Here is a 12,517-nt window from a genome sequence, read left to right on the forward strand (position 1 = left end):
AGTAGGACCAATGTGATGTTCCCTCGTGAATGGCTCTTCATGGCATTCCTAATGTGTTCTTCAGACTAATCTCTGGCATCTGAGACTATAGTAGGACTAATTGATGAGAGCAGTGGTGTAAAGTCCATGGAAAACCGATAGTTTGATGTCTTGCTAGTAACCCAATGTCGTGCAAATACTTTTTGATGGTTCACCGTCCTAGATTTGGCATGTGACATTAAATTTCCCTTGCAGTACAGAATGTATCTCTATGCACCATTGTTCCAATCTGACAATCTGTCCATGTTGAGGTTTGTGCACCTCTTGCTGCCATTCTTTTTCACCACTATCTTGCTTTCAATCTTTTTTACCATAATCTGGTAAATTTGATTAATTTGCAGATCTTAGTAATAACTGGTAATTCCACAAAATGTATTACCTTATGGCTTGTCCTTCATGGTGTTGCTTGTCCTTCAATGTTTTGGAATTTATTTTTAAAATAACAACTGGAAATCTATTACATTTTGAAGAACCTGAAGGTGAAGGTGAAATATATTTTGAAAATATTATTTCATCAACAAATAAAGGATTTCTGCTTGCTGTCAGTGGCAACATTAAAGTTGATGGTTTTATCTGTGCTGGAATTTCCAGCAGTAGTCTACGGTAATACTATTATTTGTGGTATTACTTGATGTCAAAGGCAGGTCTCACAGTGCATATCAGAGCAAAAACCAAGCCATTGAGCATAAAGAACTGCCTGTAGAGCTCAGAGACAGAATTGTGTGGAGCCACAGAAAGGGTCCAAAAAATCTGATACAAGTTCCCAAGGTCACAGTGGTCTCCATAATTCTTAAATGGAAGAAGTTTGGAACAACCAGGACTCTTAATAGAGCTGGCCACCCCACCAAACTAAGTCATCGGGAGAGAAGGGCCTTGATAAGTGTCCCGATCAACTGTTAGAACACGCGGAGGGTCCCTACCTGCCTCCTTGTTGTCCGATTACCGATTCACTGCTCCATGCCTGAGATCCAGGCAGGAGCAGTGGAGCTCCGATAACACTGATCAATGCTATGCTATGGCATAGCATTGATCAGTGTCTGCAATCAATGTATTGCATGTTATTGTCCCCTATGGGGGCTATAACATTGCAAAAAAAAATTGTAAAAAAATTGTTAATAAATTTGATTTAACCCCCTCCCTAATAAAAGTTTGAATCACCCCCACCCCCCTTCTCCTATTTAAAAAAAAAAAAATGTTAATAAAAATAAATATACACATATGTGGTTTCACCGCGCGCATAAATGTCCGAACTATCAAAAACTATTGTTAATTAAACTGCACGGTCAATGGCATAGACGTAAAAAAAAATCCAAATTACAAAATAGCGTATTTTTGGTCATTTTTTATATCATAAAAAATGAATAAAAAGCGATCAAAACGTCCGATCAAAACAAAAATGGTACCGCTAAAAACTTCAGATCACGGCGCCAAAAATTTGCCCTGATACATCCCTGTATGCGGAAATATAAAAAAAGTTATACGGGTCAGAAGAGGACATTTTTAAATGTATTAATTTTTCCTGCATGAAGGAAACCTATATAAGTAGGGTATCATTTTAATCGTATGGACCTGCAGAATAATGGAAGCCCCCAAAATAAAAAAATGGCGTGTTTTTAAAAAAAAATTGTCCCACAAATATATATTTTTTTTGTTTCGCCGTAGATTTTTAGGTAAAATGACTGATGTCATTACAAAGTAGAGTTGGTGGCACAAAAAACAAGCCATTATTTGGGTCTGTAGGTGCAAAATTTTAAGGGTTATGATTTTTAAAAGGTAAGGAGGAAAAAAACGAAAGTGGAAAAACGCTCTCCGCCCCTAGCATCTTATCCCCTATCCAAAGGATAGGGGATAAGATGTCAGATCGCCGGGGTCCCGCTGCAGCACCCCGCTATCATTACTGCACAGAGAAAACTCGCTCTGTGCGTAATGACCGGCGATACAGGGGCAGGAGCATCGGGACGTCACGTGGGAGGGGGCTTAATGGCCGTGACGTAAAGATGACGTATTCCTCGCCATTACGCACAGAGCGAGTTTGCGAGGTGCTGCAGCGGAAATCCTGGGGGTCCCCAGCGGCGGGACCCCTGCGATCTGACATCTTATCCCCTATCCTTTGGATAGGGGATAAGATGCCAGGCGCGGAGTACCCCTTTAAGGGGTCAACTTAGTATTGAGTAAAGGGTCTTAATACTTATGTCAATGCAATATTTTAGTTTTTCCTTTTCAATAAATTAGCAAAGATGTCTAACATTCCGTTTTCACTTTGTCATTATCGGGTATTGAGGGGAACTTGAGTCCACAACATAATAAAATGTGACAAAAGTAAACGGGTCTGAAAACTTTTCAAAGGAGCTGTATATAGATAATATGTCATGTAATTTTAACTCATAATATTAATCTGCTTTTGTAAATGTAATACTAAATTACAATATTAGAGCAATTTTGTTGTATATGTCTCTATGATATTCTAACTTTCTATTAGAGATGTCACATGTCACTCGATAGCCTGTCACACTATCGAACATCTCTAAATCTATATCTATATATATAAAACTCAACGTGTGTATGTATGTATGTTCCACAAAAACTTCCAAACGGCTAAAGATATTAACATGAAACTTGACACACATGTTACTTATATGTCAACAACAAACATAGGATAGGTGATTTAACCCTTACTCACCCCCATTTGCCAGGGGCGGGGTTTATGTTTAAAGTCCCATACAAGTCAATGGGAAATATATGTTACTGCATAACTTCCAAACGGTTGGAGATATTTCGATAATACTTGGTCACATGTTACTTATATGTCCACTTAAAATATAGGATAGTTAATTTAACCCTTAACTACCCCCATTTATGAGTGTCTGGGTTTTTGTTTAAAGTCCCATGCAAATCAATGGGAAATGTATGTTCCCACATAACTTCTGTACGGCTGGAGATATTTCAATACCTGGTACACATATTATGGGTCGGGATATGAGGCCAGGATAGGAGGTCGGGATAGGAGGACCGGGATAGGAGGACGGGATAAGAGGTCGGGATAGGAGGATGGGATAGGAGGATGGGATAGGAGGTTGGGATAGGAGGTCGGGATAGGAGGAAGGGATAGGAGGTTGGGATAGATGGACGGGATAGGAGGTTGGGATAGGAGGTCAGGATAGAAGGACCGGGATAAGAGGACGGGATAGGAGGTCGGGAGGTCGGGATAGGAGGTCGGGATAGGAGGTCGGGATAGGAGGTTGAGATAGGAGGTCGAGATAGGAGGACAGTATAGGAGGACGGGATAGGAAGAAGGGATAGGAGGTCTGGCACCAGTTCATTAAAAAAATTAAAGATTTCCACTGGAGTACCCCTTTAAATATTCCAGATGATGTGTTGGAAGCTAGAAAATCTGGAAAGTGTAGGGATCTATGCAACTTTTACAGGGGTGAAATTAAAATGGTTAGACAACTAAATGACAGATCTTACAGGGTGCCAACAGGGACTTTATCTGCCCCTGGTATCCCCTGATTATATCCTATTTCTACAAAATGTTGTGTTCAAACACAGTATAAGGCTATGTTCACACATGGTAAATTGTTCCGGATTTTTCTCAGTGAACAAAACACAGAAGTGGAAAAGACAGAGAAAAATGTTGTGTTGGTTCCACTATAGATATGCTCCTTTTTCTTTGTCAGTATCACAAAAAAAAAACTGCAGAAATTCTAACACTGCAGTTTCTGGAAATACTGCAGTTTTTTTAATACAATGGCCCTCATTTACTATTGCAAACCCGACATGTTTTGTCGGGTTGTGCGCCAGATTCTGTCGCATTGCGCCAGAAATTCTGTCTGCAACCAGAATCTGCGCCAGAATTTGCGCCAGAATAGAAAAAACCCCGATTAACTCTCCATTTTGCGTGACTTCTGGGGGAAAGGGGCGTGGTCTCTGAAAAGGGGCGTGTTCCCGACATTTTCACAAAAACCCAACATATTTACTAAGGTTTCCACAAAAAATGTGATGGATTTGAGCTGAGGAAAACCCTACAGATCAGAGCATGTGTAAAAAAAAGCAAAGTGTAGGGAAAGTGGAAAATGTAGGGAAACCTTTGTAAATACTGTGGAAAATAAATTGTAGGGAATTAAAACCCACAAAGAAACCCACACTCCACTCTTAGTAAACGAAGGCCAATGTGTACACTGACTGCCACTTTTCCATAGACTTGGAACACAAAATTAGATTGAAAAAAAAAAATCACTATATATATATATATATATATATATATATATATATATATATATGTATATTTATATATATATATATATATATATATTTTTTTTTTTACTACAGTATTTTTTATTTATTTGGTTTAGTTTTATTTAGTTTTGTTTACAATGGATGAGCTTATGGTAGGTGTACATATTCACGTATTCATCAAAAGTGCAATAGAAAGGTTCATTTATGGAGGAATGAAAATAACACTTACAAGGGTAACATTACAATCTTGCAAATGTTCCTTGCAAACAGTACTACTGTGAACTATTGGCCTACATATCTTGAGAGTATGATAAAAATTCTACTTTGAAACAATAGAGCAGTATGTGGTTGACCCTTTTAACCCAAAGCTAAATGCAATGAAATATGAGAATAGTAAATGACTGCAGTTATTGCCTCTCTTAAAGGGACATCAAATCTATTTCTGCTGAAACAGTGCCACAAAGTGGCCAGAGTATTGTACAGGCAAATAGATGAATGAGTATTGTTGTTCTTACAAACTGAAGCATGATTTTCTGTTTATATACTGAATCCCTCAAAAGGATGAGCAACACCAAACGCTGACATTCAAGCAACTCAACATTCCTGAACTGCGCTTCAATTTGTGAGTAAGATAATACCGACGCATGAGCCCAGTAGGTCTAAGCTATCAATTGGATTTAATATTTGTGCTGAAGATTTGGTGTATACTTTTGTAAGCATGTAATATTGCTTATAGCTATGACGTCTATTAAAACAAACTATGCCGAACACATTGAGCAGTTTTACCAGAATGTAGCAAATGCTTCTCCATAAAAACAATGCATAATGTACTATTTCCAACTTAAAGGGGGTTGCACACAAATACACATCGTCCCCTATCCTTAGGATAAGGAATTGCTATGTGATCACAGGGGGTCAGATTACAGCGTGCGCCCCGAGAACAGAGCGGAGGTTGTACATGCGTACCATTGTTCCATTCATTCTCTATGAGATTGCTGAAGATAGTCGAGCATAGCATTTGGCAGCTCCTATTGAGAATGACTAGAGCAGCAGTTGCCCAAAAGCAGCAGCTCCTCTGTTCTCAGGGGAGGCTCTGTTTCCCGCTCTGGACATTGCGGGGATTGCGATCACTCTGTTTAAAAGCCTGGCCTTCTTGGTAGTAAAAAACGGCAGTGGCAACCAAACCTAAATTCCTTTATGCGGCTTACAAATCCATCAGCAAAATATACATTGCTGTTTTTGGAGTCTATTGGGAACATATGGACTAATAATAATAATAATTTACTGTATTGAATCCTATGAATTATAATGGCAAGTAGGAAAATAAGTAGGAAACGGTTCTACCTCTTGGAACGATCCACCCTAAACGGTGGCCCACAACTAGCCATGGTCCTTATACTGTACTAAGTGCTCAGGAATACCGGGAAAAGGTGAATGCCACACGGGCACGTAAAAGACAAAATCAGAGCACTAAAAGGGTTAACCAAAAAATAGGCCAAACGGTCATAACAGGGTAGCTACACAGTATAGAATCAGAGTCAGAGGCAGAACAAACAACGAGCAGAGGTCAAACCAGAAGAGTAATGTCAAGTCCAAAATGGCAGTCTAAGTCGGGGAACTAGGTAGACAGTCATGAAACCAGAAAAACTGAGTCCCTGTCACAGACATCTGGTGGTTCCACACGTCTTCTATTTAAGAATTATAGGAGCTACTGTGCTCTTGGGAACTTTCAGTCCAGCAGAATTATTTTTGTACCCTTCTATTTGCTTTCACACAATCCTGTCTCTGAGCTCTACAGGCAGTTCCTTTCGCCTGTCAGGCACTCCTTATATAGAAAGTTCTGTGTCTTTCCAAATCCTGCCCAATCACCTGAATTTACCACAGGTGACGCCAATCAAGGTGCAGAACCATCTCAGAGATGATCGAGTGGAATGGGAGGCCACCAGAGCTTACCCCACAACAAAGGGTCTGAATACTTATGTTCATGCAAATATGTATGTCCTGCTATCTGAGGATGGAGGCTAAGTCCTCCAAAAATGTGTTAATATTGGAGTAAATAAATATACTCGTTTCTAGGATTACTATTAGCCCCTCCATTGTTCGACTTGAGACACCGTTTTTAGTTTTTTTTCTTGTGCTTCATATTCTATTTTCACATTCTCATTATGGGGTAATAAGCGCAGAATGATAGGGGAAAATAGATTTTTATTTTATTATAACACAAGGCGCAACATAACAAATTGTGAAAAAAGTTAAAGGGTTTGAAAACTTTCTGAATGCATTGTACATATATATTTTCCACACAAGTTGTATTGTGTTTTTACTTGGACCTCTAGGTGGCAGCATATTCTTATTGTGAACTACCTAAAAGTAACAGGTTTGTTTATGTTTTCATTTACGAATTTAAAACCACCGTCTTAAGTATTCCTGACATTTATTGTACTGATTTTTTTCTCATCTACATAAAGAGGAAGAAGGGCTAGCAATAGAAAGATCACTTTAGTTTAGCTACCCACATTGCTGTGCTTTATAAGGGTACTACTGGCTTGCCTTTGTATATTATATAGCATAACCTGTTTGTCGATTGTAAGAACTATTTTCCTTTGAAGCAAGACAATATAACTATATGACTTATGAAAGTGCAAAAATATTACATTGTATTATGCGTATACACATCAGTAAGAAATAGCATTCTTATGTTTCATTTATATTATTTCTTTCTCTTTCACATAGAACACTTTAGATATAGATACACTGATTAGCCATAACATTAACTCCTTGGGGACAGAGGGTTTTCCAGTTTTTGCACTTTCGTTTTTTCCTCCTTACCTTTTAAAAATCATAACCCTTTCAATTTTGCACATAAAATTCCATATGATGGCTTATTTTTTGCGCCACCAATTCTACTTTGTAATGAAATCAGTCATTTTACCCAAAAATCTACGGCAAAACGGAAAAAAAATCATTGTGTGACAAAATTGAAGAAGAAAATGCAATTTTGTAATTTTGGGGGCTTCCGTTTCTACGCAGTACATATTTCGGTAAAAATGACACCTTCTCTTTATTCCGTAGGTCCATACGATTATAATTATACCCTACTTATATAGGTTTGATTTTGTCGTACTTCTGGAAAAAATCATAACTACATGCAAGAAAATTTATATGTTTAAAATTGTCATCTTCTGACCCCTATAACTTTATTTTTCTGCATATGGGGTGGTATGTGGGCTCATTTTTTGTGCCGTGATCTGAAGTTTTTAGCGGTACCATTTATGTATTGATTGGACTTTTTGATAACTTTTTATTCATTTTTTCATCATATAAAAAGTGACCAAAAATACGCTATTTTGGACTTTGGAATTTTTTTTGCGCGTATGCCATTGACCGTGTGGTTTAATGAATGATATATTTTTATAATTCGGACATTTCCGCACACGGCAATACAACATATGTTTATTTTTATTTTTATTTACACCAGTTTTTTTTTTAATTGGGAAAAGGGGGGTGATTAAAACTTTTATTAGGGGAGGGGTTAAATGATCTTTATTCACTTTGTCTTTCACTTTTCTTTTTGCAGTGTCATGGCTCCCATAGGCGGCTATAACATTGCACACACTGATCTTTTACATTGATCAATGGTTTCTCATAGGAAACCATTGATCAATGATTCTGCCGCTTGACTGCTCATGCCTGGATCTCAGGCACTGAACAGTCATTCGGCGATCAGACAGCATGGAGGAAGGTAGGGACCCTCCTGCTGTCTTTACAGCTGTTCGGGATGCCGCGATTTCATCGTGGCGATCCTGAACAGCCCCCTGAGCTAACCGGCAGTGCTTTACTTTCACTTTAGACATGGCGTTCAACTTTGAATGCCACGTCTAAAGGGTTAATAGCGTGCGGCACCGCGATCAGTGCCACACGCTATTAGCCACGGGTCCCGGCCGTTGTTAGAGGCTGGGCCCGACCCGCTATGACACGGGGCCACGGCCCAGCGTTATAGAAAGGGAGTGGGCTGAGGGGGTATAGGTACGCCCTCTGTCCCCAAGGAGTTAAAGGGGTACTCCACTAGAAAACATTTTCTTTTAAATCAAATGTGCCAGAAAGGTAAACAGATTTGTAAATTACTTCTATTAAAAAATCCCAATCCTTCCAGTACTTATCAGCTACTGTATAATATACAGGTAGTTCCTTTCTTTTTGAATTTCCTTTCTGTCTGACCACAAGTGCTCTCTGCTGACACCTCTGTCCATGTCAGGAACTGTCAAGAGTAGGAGCAAATCTCTAACGTGAGGAGAATCTTTGGATTTCCATTTGGATGCTAATATGGTTCTATACGTTAGGCATATGTGGGTTAACGGAGTTTGAATTATTTTTGGAAGATCTTCTATCCCCAGCAACAGAAGTAATAATTAGTCTTTAATGTGAAAGCCTTGGAGCGCTAATCTTGATATCATATTTTTAACTTCTGTTATAAATTGGAAAATAATAGGGCATGTGAGGAAGATGTGTTTTAAGGATCCCTGGCCACCACATACTCTAGTCCTACGTTGGACTCAATAGTTCCTTGTTGTTCTACATAACTTACTATTAAAGGGTTGATTGTTGCATGTGCATAATCTTGCAAAAATATCCTTGTAATATGCATGTATATTATATTATGTGACGGATCACCCAATATAAGAGATGTCATGACTGTTTAACGCTATGTTATAAATGTCTGTTATGTTTATGTTTTGAAAACCCAATAAAAAGATTGTAAAACAGAGTAGGAGCAAATCCCCATAGCAAACCTCTTTTGCTCTGGACAGTTCCTGACATGGACAGAGGTGTCTGCAGAGAGCACTGTGGTTAGGCAGAAAGGAAATTCAAAAAGAAAAGAACTTCCTGTGTATTATACTGAATTAAATTTGCAAATCTGTTTAACTTTCTGGCACCAGTTGATTTAAAAGAAAATGTTTTCCAGTGGAGTACCCCTTTAAAACCACTTACAGGTGAAGATAATAACATTGGTTGTCCTGAGACAATGTCAGAGGGTGGAATATAGGGTTTACTGTGTGTAATTTACTTTGGTACGCAGCATTTGTTTAGATAACTTGCAGAAATAATAGTTTTGTGAAGGTTTGATGTCCCCTAATGCTATTGGAAATATTTGTCTTTCAATAATATAGATGGACATTTATCAACGGGTTTAGTCAGGTTTTCTTTACTATAATTGTCGCAAAATTGTCGCAACTGCAACTACGTGTGTTTTCGTGCGACAATTTGCTTACGTAGTAAATTTTTCAAAATGGACTTGCTTTAGTCGGGTATTTATCAACTGCGACAGTCGCAACTGCGCAAAAAAAAGTCGCAACAAGGTTAAAAATTGACTAAATTTACTCCAGCTCAAACATGGAGCAGAAAAAGCTACTACCAAAGTAAAAAAGGAAAAATTGCTTACGTGAAAGAAAATTATCAACAGGCTGAAACCAGTTGATAAATAAGTCGCACATAAGCAAAAAAAAAGTAAGGAAAAAATTACAAAAAAAAAAGAATACATAAGCAAACATTGATAAATGTCCCTCATTGTGATTATGAATTTGAACTATAAGGTGTCTTAGATGTTGTCACTATCTATACGCAAGGATATAGCTATTTCACTGTTGTACAACAGGTTCACACAGCACATATTTTGCCATATATTATGTTGCAAAATATGTGTTGTCAAATGCTGCAGTGCACACCCCGCTGTTTTCAGTGGAAATACATGCCGCAGTTCACACTGTGAATTGTGAAGCTTATTTTCTCAAGTGCACTAGTGAATTAGTGTCATGTTTCTTATTTTCAGCTTGTCTCTCAGAAAAGGGCAGTCTGCCGATTAGCCCCATTGAATGGGGTTACTCTATGTCCATGATAGCTAGTAAAATACAGAACAGAACTCTAAGGCTACTCTTGGAATTTGCTCTTAAAAATATGCCATGTGAACAATACCTATTACGGAGTGAGTGAACAGGTGGTTCTTACAGTTTATGTGATGTTGATGGGATTTGAGTGACAAATTATAATGGCTAGATCATCTCCAAAACAGCAGGTCATGTGGGGTGTTCCCATTATGCACTGGTTGGCATCTACTAGAAATGATCCACAGGAGGATAATTGGTGAACTAGCTAAAGGCTTATTGGCCCAAAGGCTTATTGCATATGGGAAGCAAAGGCTAGCCCTTCTGGTCTATTCCTACTGCAGCACAAATTGCTGGAAAAGTTAAAGGGGTTTTATGGGACATTTTTTTTTTTACTATTGGCCTCAGCCTATCCTCAGGGTAAGCCGTCAATGTTTGATCAGTGGGATGATGACACAGTGCTTCCCCACCAATCAGCTGTTTGCCAGAGCCATGGTGATAGTAATGGGCAGTGAATGTCATAGTCAGGAGCAGGCGGTTCATTACAATTTATAGTGGCCATGCTGGGTTACTGCAGCTCATCTCTCATTGAAGTGAATGGGAGCTGACTTGTAGTAACCCAGCATGACCACCGTATAATGTGCAGAGCTGGGTGCGTTACCTGTATATAATGTGCTTTCATGGCTCCAGCAAGCAGCTAATTGGTGGGGGAGCTGGGTGTCAGCACCCCACCGATCAAAGATCGATGACCTACCCTGAGAAAAGGCACCCTTAAAAACAACCTTTATTGCTAGGTATGAATAGGTGTAAGGATACACAGTGCATTGCAGTTACTAGTAAATTAAGCTGTGTACCTGCCGTGCAAATTTTGTCTTTTGTCCTCCACAAAAGCACCAACAACCGACCATTTGACCATAAAAGAAGATGAGTTAGATTTTCTTTTCACATCATGTGAATAGCTGGGAACATGTGCAGCATTTAGTTAGTTCAAAGATGGCACATGGATGCACTATGGAGAGAAGGCAAGCCAGTGGGCAATCTTCTACTGGCATTAATTTGGATGTTACTTTGACACACACCACCTATGTAGGTATCTGTTTTGCAATTCATGTTTTTTTTACATGAATCTAAATATTGAATAACTGATGCTACATTGCAGCAATTATGCAATCTGCTCTGTTAGAATTGATCCAATGTGAAGATAGTCTAAAGGTGGTACACTACTATTAACAAATTGCAAATGTAAAAGTTCCCACTTGACTTAAAGGGGTACTCTGGTGCTCCAACGTTCTGAACACTTTGTTCAGAACGCTGGAGCCACAGGCCGTGATCGCGACGTCAAGGCCATGCCCCTCGTGATGTCACCCCAAGCCCCCTCCATTCATGTCTATGGGAGGGGGAGTGTCGTTGACACGCCCCCTCCCGTAGACATGAATGGAGGGGGCTTGGTGTGACGTCATGAGGGGTGTGTCTGTGACATCACTGCCACAGGAACACGGTGTTTGTTTTGAATGTCGGATGCTACAGGATATTGTGGGGGTGCCCCACGCTCAGACATCTTATCCCCTATCCTTTTGGATAGGGGATAAGATGTCTAGGGGTGGAGTACCCATTCAAAGTAAGAAGAAATCCAATTTTTATGGATTTTTCTTTTTCTTGTTTTGTGCAGCAAAAATAAATAAAACAGGCAGGAATAAATTGTAGATGATTGATGAGATTCATAAGAATCCTCCAACCCACCTAACATATGAGGGCATTCCACCAAAAGGTCTGGTAGCTTTATTGCCTGCTAGAACATGTAGTTTTCTGGATATACAACTGGTCTTAGCATCTTCAGGTACCGGTGCTAGTGAAGATAGATTAGGCCTGTCGACAGTTGCAGATGTTAATCTGTGAATAATAAGTCTTCAGACGGCTCTGTATGATAACATCTTACTTTTTTCAAGGCACTTGCTAACACTGATGTTCTTTGGAAGTAGGCCTTTGTGTTCCTGTTAAGTTATAAAGAACGCTCATAAATATAACCTCTTGACAAAGACAAAGGGAGGAAGGAAAATGTATGTGCGTTCGTCTGTGTAAATGTGTACATTTAAAGGGCATCTTACATAAAGGTTCACATAATCAACCCTTCTACTATTGCATTACTCAAAAAGCATCTTCAAAGCTGGGCAAAAGAAATTTCTTGAGGTTAAGACTGTTACAATACTCAGTGTTAGAGGTTTTCTGAACTGATATATGTTATATAGCAAAAAGTCTCGAGAGACAGCACTGGACCACTCGGCTGTGCCCGTACCTATTCAGAGTCACAACAATCCAAGAAGAGATGTACAGCACAAGCCGGAGACTCCAATAGCAAAGGAAAG

This window comes from Hyla sarda, chromosome 4 (assembly GCF_029499605.1).
Source record: "Hyla sarda isolate aHylSar1 chromosome 4, aHylSar1.hap1, whole genome shotgun sequence".
Classification (NCBI taxonomy): Eukaryota; Metazoa; Chordata; class Amphibia; order Anura; family Hylidae; genus Hyla; species Hyla sarda.